The following is a 10972-nucleotide window of genomic DNA, read 5'->3' as shown; positions in this document are numbered from 1 at the left end:
AACTACAATTTATTTCAAATTAAAGACATGATATTAATGTTGAAAATATAAATACACATCAACTTAATACAGTGCGTGTCACATTAAAATGTTTAACCTTTCTCTCATCTGCTAATATTTTTTAACTATAATTAAATTTAGAGTGCAGCATAATTTTATTTCAGAGAATATGCCATGACGTGTACTGTATGTACAAAATAATTTATTTTTTACTTAATTTCATAAATTTTATTGACTTCAATTTGTACTTATAAGTTTACTGGAAAATTTAATTTGTGCGCTTAAGAGTATACTATGATTTGGGTGTTGTAGGCCTTGCAGTTTATTTGGTATTATTAAACCTCAAGCTGTTATGTTTGTTATATAACTGTTGAATAACATCCGTTAAACTCAGCTGGTACTGGATGTTGGTACTGCGTATATGCTTTTTTATCTCCCTATTGTCTTAAAAGTTAATAAATTATTTCAATGCGCAAATGCCAAAAAAGTTAAACTATGAAAGGTAAAATTGTTAAAATGTAGAAAAATTAGAATTTTTGGAATCAACAAAAAAAACAAAAAGCTTTTCTTTACATTTTATAACGTGCTTGGGCTTTAATTTCTCGTGCATTGTTAAAACGCACTTAAATAATAAAATGATAAATGCTCCACTGCATTTAAGGCTTTAATTCCGTTCATGCGTTTCAATTGCTGTTAGGTCGTTCTTAATAATGGTTTTACTTTATAGATATGAAACAAAAGTGAAGTCAAGAGTCAGGTAATCTGATGATACTTGTTTGTCCAATACAATAGATTGTACAATTGATTTCTGTCAAATTGTTGATGACTTTTTAAGTCAATAATACTCTAACTTAATTAATGATTTAATAGAGTATTATTGTTTTATGATTTTGTATCATATCAAATTCAAGTTTATAGTGAACCAAACAATGTATACGAGTATATATTGTATTTATCTTGAAGCCTTACAATTGCGACACTCACAAACTGTCACAGCTCATAAAATTCAATTCAATACAAAAAGCAATTTGCCTTGTCACGCCCAAACTCATGCCCATCACGTGCCACGATTTACTGACAAAGTTTCAAGGGTCGACACTCAAAAACTGTAACGAAAGCAACTAAACATTAGTTTAATGTGCCCCCTGCCCCACACACTGAGGCCATTGATAACTATAAGTACTCTGTGTTTGGATAGCTGAGCGCAAAGTTGAACAAAAGTCACTTTAAGCAGCAGCCATTGAAATTTCCGTTATGAGAATGAACCTTCAAAAAAAAAAAAGGATAACAAAAGCAGTAAATGAGATAAGACTAAGTGAAAGACTAGATAATACCCTTATATAAATGCAAATGCTAACCGTTTGATTTCTGTAAGTGTCGATAGTATCGATATATGTATGTATATATGTATTGCCTTTTGATCTCGATTAATTTGAAAAGTAGAATAGAAACACAAATCCGACGCTTCTAACTTAACAGCTCGTTAATTCGAAAGCAAGGCTGCAAACTTCAAGAAGTTCCCGGCCGGATTTTAGAAGCACTAAACAAAATTTTTAGCTCGAGTCATGGCTCAAGTGAATACATAAATAATATATATTTTATTTCCCAAATTGAGTTATTTTTCCCTTAATTTTTTAAGAATGTAAATTGCTTTAAAGTATCTAACTTAAGATTATGATTTTATAACTATTTTAAAATCTTTTTTTGCATCATATAAATACAAAATAGCCTTCGATATATATACATTAATTTATTTTTTTTGTTTTCGAATTAATTGTTTTTAAAAAGGGCCAAATTCGACTTTAGATGCGAACCGCACCGGTTGTCTAAGGTAAATATGCTTGAATTCACTTTTAGTACTACACTCCTGCTCAAAATTATACGACACCTCGAAAATTTTAGTTTTGACCCTCGCAAAAGAAGGGGAAAGCATAGTTAAACAAAATAAACTATGGAGACTAATAGCAAAAGACTTCTGCACAAAAGCTGCTGTTCTTATCTCTAATTGCATCTTTCGTTTTCAAGTAACGGTTAAAAAGCAAAAAAGGTCTATTTTAGGCTTGCTTGCAATTGTATCAAAATTATACGACACATTTCAATTTTATTTAGTTAGAGTTTTATTTATTATTTTATATTAATATTAATACATAACTAATAATTAATAATTAATAGAGCCGCCTTGAGCTTTTGCCACCTCAAAAAGTCTTTTAGGCATTGAATTAATTAAATTCTTTAGGATGTTATGGTCTAAAAGAGACCATTGCTTTAAAATTTCGTTTTTCAGATTGTCAACGGTATCAAATTTTTTATTTTTCTCATAGACTGCCTGGCTAAGATGCCCCAAATGTTTTCTATTGGGTTTAAGTCCGGGAGCAAGGGCCAGTCCAACACATTAACAGATTGCCTATTAAAAAGCGCTGCGTCTCTTGGCTCCGATGTATAGGTGCATTATCTTGCATATAAACAAAATCTCTTTCTCCATTTTCTTCCAAAAAATGGTAGAAGACGATCTTCCAATACCTTGATATAATCCTTGCTTTTCATTCTTGAGCTTATGAAGCAGAGGTCAAGCGTTCCAGACTTGTGGAATGCCTCCAAACCATGGCGGATCCGTCCGAAATTGCGTTTGGAAAACATCAGAGGTTCCTTGCAGATCTCGCCAATAGTGACGAAAACCATCTGGGCCGTCCAGATTAAATTTTTTTCATCAGAAAAATTATCTAAACAAAACTGTTGCCAAAGTCTTGTAAAAAAATGAAATTAAACTAACATACCGAGGCCCAGTTTCTCCAAGTTATTTTCTACAAATTGAAGACGAGGCTATTTATGGTAAGGTTTAAGGAACGGAGCCTTTTAAAACACCTCTAACAATAGTTTTGAGGATTGCAGAGTCCGCCAAACCGTCATCCAGACACGCTTACTGCAACATGTAAGTGTAGAGCAAGACTCAAAAGAATTGCTTGTCTTTATTATGCGACGTTTATCGCGGTCATCCAACTTTGGTTTTCTCCCAGAGCTTCGGTTGATACCATATTTTTCGGATCTTCAAAAAATTGGAAATTACACATCGTTCGATCTACTGGGATATTTGGCTTATATTAAGTCCGGCTTCATTGTAGGCTCTTATTCGCCCCATTTCTTTCATCGTTCAACAAAACCACGCGGCATTTTATTCAAAATGCATCTAATATTAAAAGAAATATAAAAAAATGTATCTGCACAAAACTTTTCTCTCTAGCCGCAATAATTGAAATGTCGTATAATTTTGATACAATTGCAAGGCCTAAAATAGACCTTTTGTGCTTTTTTTAACCGTTACTTGAAAACGAAAGATGCAATTAGAGATAAGAACAGCAGCTTTTGTGCAGAAGTCTTTTTGCTATTGGTCTCCATAGTTTATTTTGTTTAACTATGCTTTCCCCTTCTTTTGCGAGGGTCAAAACTAAAATTTTCGTGGTGTCGTATAATTTTGAGCAGGAGGGTATTAAAGGTACTTAAAGAAATGGGGTATAATATTTTGAATGCAGCTATCGACAGTACCAATGGTAATGAAACTTATTGTCGACAAATTTCTAAATACAATTGAACTATTTCAGTAAAATTAACGATAGATTCAATTCTATTCATTTTACATTTACCCAAACGTCTTGTTTCTCTATTGTTATCTTCTGTGTGCATGCTCACAATGTATAATATACCCTCTAAATACCCTTTTGGGGCATAAAAATGACAAAAAGAGTTGAGCTACTGACCAAAAAAATGGAGAGAAAATGAATAAAGAAACGAGAAAAATCGGAAGGAGGCAAAGAAAAAAAAATCACTCGACTGGTTGGACATTGCCAGTGTTTGTTATTGCTGTTCATGTTGTTACTATTGTTGTTGTTGCTGTTGCTGTTGTTGGTAGCGAGAGCGGTGGTATTTATGAGAATTTCATTGTCTTGTCTACTCGCTGCCCTTTTTATTTCCGTCTTTGCCTTTGCAAAACAACAGAGTCAAAGGAGAGTTGAGTCTTTTGTATGGCATACTTTATGCGCACAGCGTTATCAAACGTTTTCCGCGCTGTTACGCCTCACAATGCTCTACTTCTAAAATCGAAAAACGTATACAATCAATGAAAGCTATCGCTGAATGATTTTGATAGATATCTTATTAAATATTGAAAGAAATAAATACCTATATAGCTGAAAACTGAAAACTCTATGAGTATGAGAGATTGTCTCAACTCATGTTATCACTTGTGTTGTTGATATCGACACTTCTATCTCTGTGTGTGTGTATATGTGTCTGACTGTCTGTTATCAGTTCAGAGAACCCCGCGTCCATTGATGGAAAATTTGAGCACATTTTTGCAAACTGAGTGCGTTTTTTTTAAGCTTGAGTGAGTCAAAAAATAATGTCGAGCGCTTGGAAGGCGCAGCACGGCTCAAAACGAGCGAACTGTTTATACTTGGAAGCGAACGTTAACGAAAACCGACGAGGACGAGAACGAGAACGAAACACTGAGACTGCCAATTGTTGCAAACGCCAGTCAGCCAGTCAGGATTACAGACTAGTCCTGTGTACCTTTTTTTTCTTTTATTTTTTGAGTGGAGATTGTGAGAGTCCAAAAGCTTCGGCGGAACATACAAAATATGTATGTACAAGCATTTACTTAAAGTATTTCAAACAGATTTATTTATATTTTGAAGGAATATACTCGTATATTTAATTAACCCTTGGCTTGTCATGTCAAATATCTGCGCACGAATGACGAAAATTGTCCCATAAGTGTTTTATGGCTGGCGCATGATATCGAAATATGAGTACAACTCATACATGCCACATGCTGTTTTTGCTATGTTTATGTGCTCCAATTCCCACACACATACATACACGCATATAAAAATAATAGGGGCAACAATAGACTTGCAAAAAATATATTTGCAACTTGTTTGCTTTCACTTTCGGCTTTGGCTTTGGCTTTGGTTTGGCTTTGGCTGCTGATTAGAACGGCTTTTTATAAGTTCTGATGAAAATCTGTTAACCAAGCGTGCAACACTTTGCGGCAAGTGCAGCAACAACCCTAATCAAACATAATGAGCAATTAAAAACTTTTTCTACATAATTTCAATCGTGCCACCTAGCGAACTGCCTGCCTACTCACCTATTTACTGCCTGCCACACTGCGTGCCCGTAAAAAATAACAACAACAACAACATCTACAACACATTGCAGGGTACGTGTCCTGTGGCACGAATCAAGCATCAAGAGCAGCAACCATAGCAGCAATGATGGATGTACGCTTTCACAGGACTCTGCTTCATTGCTTGTTTGCCACATGTTGAAGCAACAACTATGGAAAAAGCTACCGCCAATGCCACTGTTGCCACTGCTGCGGTTGCTGTTTGACATTTGCCTGGTTCAAGTTGGTTGCAAAAAAAGTAAGGCAAATGATTACTCAAGAATTTCTATACTCCAAAGAATGTCCCCTTAATATCAAATTAATTTTTCTTCTTTTTTTTTGTCTTAAATTAATGTAAACATTTATTGCCCAATTTAAATTCAAAAATAAATTCGACAATTTTCAGTTAAATAAAACTAAAAACTTGCTGATAAATAAAATAGTCAGAAAAAGTCAATGAATTACTTATATTTTTTAAGCAAACTTTTTACAAATTAAGTTTTCCTTCAACACGCTTTACAAAAGCAGTTTTGGGAATAAAAGTTGATGATTTGGCTGCTTCCTAATTATTTAAATCTATCTTATAATAAATAAACGCCTGAGTTTAATCATACGCGCACCCCCTTTTTGCAGTGTACTCTTCGTTTAAATGGGAAATGAAGCTGAAACAAATTTAATAAGAAATACATGACTCTTACTGTTTTTTTGTTTTAAATAATTTACTCGATTTTTGGTAGGTGTACAAAAACAATTTCACCTTATTTGGCAAATTATTAATGAGTATATCCCCCTTTACATTCATTAATTAACTAATGTCCTTTGGCACACTATTAATTATTTAGAACCGTATTTTTTTAAAGGTACACACGTATAAACTTTTCGATTTCGTCAAAAATACCGCTCACCAAAATTTTCCATAGGTCTCCATTTTTTTTTTTGTCACGTATGCATTTTAATTAATCGTAATCGTGGTCATTCGAGATGAAGGACTTAAGATATTTGCTGGTCAGCACTCTCATATTGTTTTTATTTAACTAATTTGCACAAACTTCGATGGTCTAAAATCGCTTTAACTATGTAAATGTCTGGAGTTACAAAAAATAAATACTTGAAACTCATCATTGATGTTCCAAAGATAAAGAGCTCTTCTACGGAATATCTCTGCTGTGATTGTAAATAAAGTTCAAGAACTATAAAGTTTTGTTGAACTAGTAAAGTTGTTGGGAGGGTGGTGAGGGGTTCTCTTTGAAGTTGCTACGAGGAGCGAAACAAAGCAATTCTTTTGTGGTAGAAACTTCTTTGAACGAGCATTCAAATTGCAGCCTTTTGCCATCTCTCTCTCTCACATTTCTTCTATCCCTCTCTGTCTGCCTGTCTCTGTCTATCTTATCCCAAGAGACTTGAGTAACATTTATGTAGCTCTTATGAGACTGTCTGTCTGTCTGTCTGTCTAACTGTCTGTCTATCGGTCTGACGGCCGCTGTCGACTTCAGCTATCAAATCAGGACCTTACCTTCCTCTCCCTCTACTGATGTTGTGGGTAACCAAAATGTAGTAAATCGACAAGATACGTTTAGTGCAACAAAGTCGCGTATCATATGATGAACATAAACTTGAAAAAACAGAAAGAGAAAGAGTAGTTAGAGAAGGCAAAGGAAAAGGGCAAGCGAGAAAAGGTTATAACAGTGAGATGGCATCTGAAGAGGTGTGCGGAGGATTTGGAGTAGGGAAAAAAAGCGCCAAGCTCAACAAAAATTCGATGCTGGCGACGAGGCAAAGTTGTTAAAATCAAATAGAGACGAAACACAGGACGAGCAATAAAAGTGCGTAAGGAAAAATAGAAAATAGAAAATAGAAAATGGCAAAAGCAAAAGCAACAAGGAAAAGATGTGGAGATGTTGAGCAAAAGAAGGAACGATGACGATGTCGAAATTAATACGAAAAATCACATTAAAACTTCCACAGTGAAACGAGAAACGAGAATCGAGAATGTTTTCGGAGGGGAGAATTGCCAGCGAGTTGAGTTGAGCGTTGTCAGAGCGAGTTTTGGGGGCGAAGCTTTTTGACTGGGTTAAAGACGAAACATATTGTGCGTAGACGCAAGAAAAAGGACGATGAAAGCACACCGAGACACACACACGCACACACTCAGACAGTCAGTTGCACAGACAACGTGTTTATGTTTAAGTGTTTTGGATACACAGAACGCGCGGCAATATGAGGGCGGCTATTGTGGAGTTTGGGCACAACTCTCTCCCAAATCCACACACACACACACACACACACACACACACACACACACAATTACGCATGCACAGATATATGCTATACCTATATACATATAAAGTGGAGCAATTTAGACGACTTCATGTGTATTGGTGCTTTGTGCTTTCAATTTGTGTTTTAGCATTTAGCTGTGTTAGATACTCACACACACACACACAGACACATACACATAAAAGTTTTTATGATGTCTACACTGTCGCTTATCAGCCAGGCAAGACGCGACAAAAACAATGGCGGGGAAGAGGGGGTATCCGAAACAGTGTGCAATGTTGGTAATAACTTCGGACCGGGCTGATTTTAATAAAGATAGGTTAAGCAGAATGACAACTGAGGCAGGTCTACAGACCAATGCACTATGGGGTGTTTTTTTTTTTGGCATTAACTCATTTATCACAAGTATTAAAATTTATGAATCTTTAATGCCAACACTTTATAAATACATCAGACTAATAAGTAACATACCAGAAATGTTAATATAACAGTCAAATGTTAAAATAACAGCTGTTAAAGTGGGCAGTTGCAAGCGAACACCTCGTGCTTTGATAAAGTGTAAATTTGCATTTCTTTTTAAAATTTATAAATCTCCCAGAAAATAATTTTAAAAAGTCCAAATTTGCAATGTATGTAAAATTTAGGGTTTTTACTATGTTCTGCTACTCATATATTGTTGACTTTGTGCGTGTCTATTAATAATTTGTGTATTTATCAAGTGAGTTCTAAAGATGCTTTTTGAAACGAAAGTAAAACTTTGCAAAGAGCTGCAAGAGCAGAGGGCTCAAATCTTTCTGTATCGAAAAATCATTATTTTTAATGTTAATAATATACAATGTTAGAAATTGTTATTTTCAATAGTAATAGTTCAATGTTCCCACTTATTTTAGCCAAAAAAATAATATAAATAAAAAATATAAAATTTAGGCCGGGACTGGTGCCACGCCCACTTTTCCAAAATAATTCTTGGGCTATCATAGCACTAGAAAAAAAACCGCATTAAAATATCTTGCGTAGCTTACGAGTTATTAATTAAAGCTACAAAAACTGGTCAAACTCCCCATAGTGCAGTGCTGCCAGAATTTTAGAAGCAAAAATTGCTAGATTTAAAAAAAAAAGTGGCGAAAATTGCTAAAAATTATTTTAAAAATGACAAAAAAAAAAAAAAATTTTTGTTTTCAACAAATATATGTATGAATTCAAGAAAAAAACTTGAAATTGAAAATACTTAAATTAAAAGAACATGATATCATAACTTAATCAATTATATTAACGTTAAACTAAAGAATACTTATAATGATATCTAACTCGTAAGCTTCACTTAAATCAGCGTACTTCTCGTAACCAGCAATTTATGTCAAGTAAAAAAGTGCTTCTAAATTTTTGGCATTTAAACCCAATCACAAAACACAGCAAAACAGGGCGCAAACACTTTCAAGTTGTTCATATAATCGAACCACTAAGTTAAATACAAGTTCTGATATTTTTGTGAACCATAATGAATCGTAATTTGTGCTATCAATTTCAAAAAGGTATAAGTAAAGGCAAAAATGCAAAAATTTAAAAATGCTAGTTTTATAATAAAGTTGCTTAATATGCTAAAGAAAAATTAAAATTTGATAGATTTGTGGTTAATAGCATTTTTGAAAAAAAAAAGTTACAACTAAATGGCTAAAATGACAGCACTGCTACAAACTACTGTTAAATGTGTGTGTATGTGTGCGTGTGTGTTTGTTTTTTGTTTGCTTAGTAGCAGGTGAACGCTAGCTGCTCTTGTTGCTATTGAACTAAACTGGACACTGATAGATGACAGTGACAAGGAGTAGTTGAAAAAGAATGTAGACAAAGATGGGAACATGGCAAATGGTAAATGATGGACAGAAGATAGAATATAGAAAACTACACACAGCTGCAATCTGCTGAAAACAATCAGTTACAAATACACGATTACACTTTCCGGCGTAATCAATAAAACAGAATAAATCGAATATAAAACCAGAATTAACTACTTTTGCAATAACCAAAAGATTTTGTCAGTACTTTAATTTATGGAAAGAGAATACTCATATATCAAACTCACTTTTCTTTTCCTACATACAACTTTCACATTGCATTAAAATAAATACGTAAAATGAAACTACATGCACGGCTGCCTCATTTAAAAAGTATTTTTTTTATTTTTTCGGTACATTGCAGCCGATTATTTTAAAATTATTTTTGTAGACTTAGAGAATTTGATTTCTCTTGCTTCCTATTGTAATTATAATGGTAAGAATTTAATGCATAGCAGAGTAAATGCGTCCGTCAACGATTCCTAAAAATAAACAATTTCATAAAAAACCAATGAATTTGGATACAATTCATTTAATTTTAAATTTTAAAATTTAAAGTGCTTTCACAGGAAAACGAACTGAACCGCCTGAAGGCGTTTCCCAGAACGTGTTTAAGGATTATGCTTTGATATGAACATTTCTATAAATTACAAAGTCGAGCTGCCTCATTATGGTTACTGAGCCTTAAGAGAAATTCAACTGCGTTTATTGATTTTTGTGCGGCCTTAAATTAATTTAATTTACATTTTACAATTAACGTTTCTCGTTAAAATTTCACAGGTGTTTTACGGAAAATTATAAGGCATATTTTAATCATATATTCAAATTAAGTAACAAAAGTTCTTTTTAAGTGAAATGAGATATTAATAAGATGGAAATGTTAAAATTAAAATCCGAAATATAATCAACCCAAAGCAGTGTCAAAAAAAAACATTTTACCGATTTTTCTCAAGACAAGTAAAAAATACTTGATTCAAGAACGATTTTTCGTTTGGCTCTAAGCAAATACCTTGATTTTCGGTGATCTAAACAATTTTTATAGCGAGAGCAAATCTCTTAGGCTTCTTTGGCTTTTTTTTATTGTGTGTTGTTGCCGTTTTATCCTCATACTTTCTTTATTTAACAATAATATACTCAATACATACTTAAAAAGTACAAGAATTAAAAACGTAAATTTTGAAATGATTTTTATTTTCTATGTAGGCGAAAGGCGCAAAGGATAACATTTGAACAACTTTAAATATTGGATTTTTTCTACATAAGATAAAATTCTAAGCACAAATGTATTGATAATTATATAAGTATTCACAATTAAAGTGATTTAATTAAATTTTTTAAAAATTCTATGAAAAAGTATTATTAGACCACAACAAATTTATGTTACCTTTAAAAATTCAACTTTGAATTGTAAGCTTTTAGATAACTTGAATATTATTTAGCTTAGTTATTTGTAAAAGTTGATAAACAAAATAGAATGTTGATAAATAACAATTAAATAACAGCAACAGAAAGTGCATTATAAAAGGTGAACTTTGCCTTCTGTGTCGGCGTCGTCAGTGAAATTGATTGATGAAAAATCAACCAATCAGCAGGACACCGAAATAAAAGTAAAAGTTTTGTTAAGCACTTATTGGCCAAATTGAATGATAAGAAATGAGAGAAGGGTCTAATTGAGGGTGTGGTCAGAATAAAAGTTCTCTAC

Source organism: Drosophila innubila (genome assembly GCF_004354385.1).
Source record: "Drosophila innubila isolate TH190305 chromosome 2L unlocalized genomic scaffold, UK_Dinn_1.0 4_B_2L, whole genome shotgun sequence".
In the NCBI taxonomy this organism is placed as follows: Eukaryota; Metazoa; Arthropoda; class Insecta; order Diptera; family Drosophilidae; genus Drosophila; species Drosophila innubila.
This window is presented reverse-complemented; position numbering follows the sequence as displayed.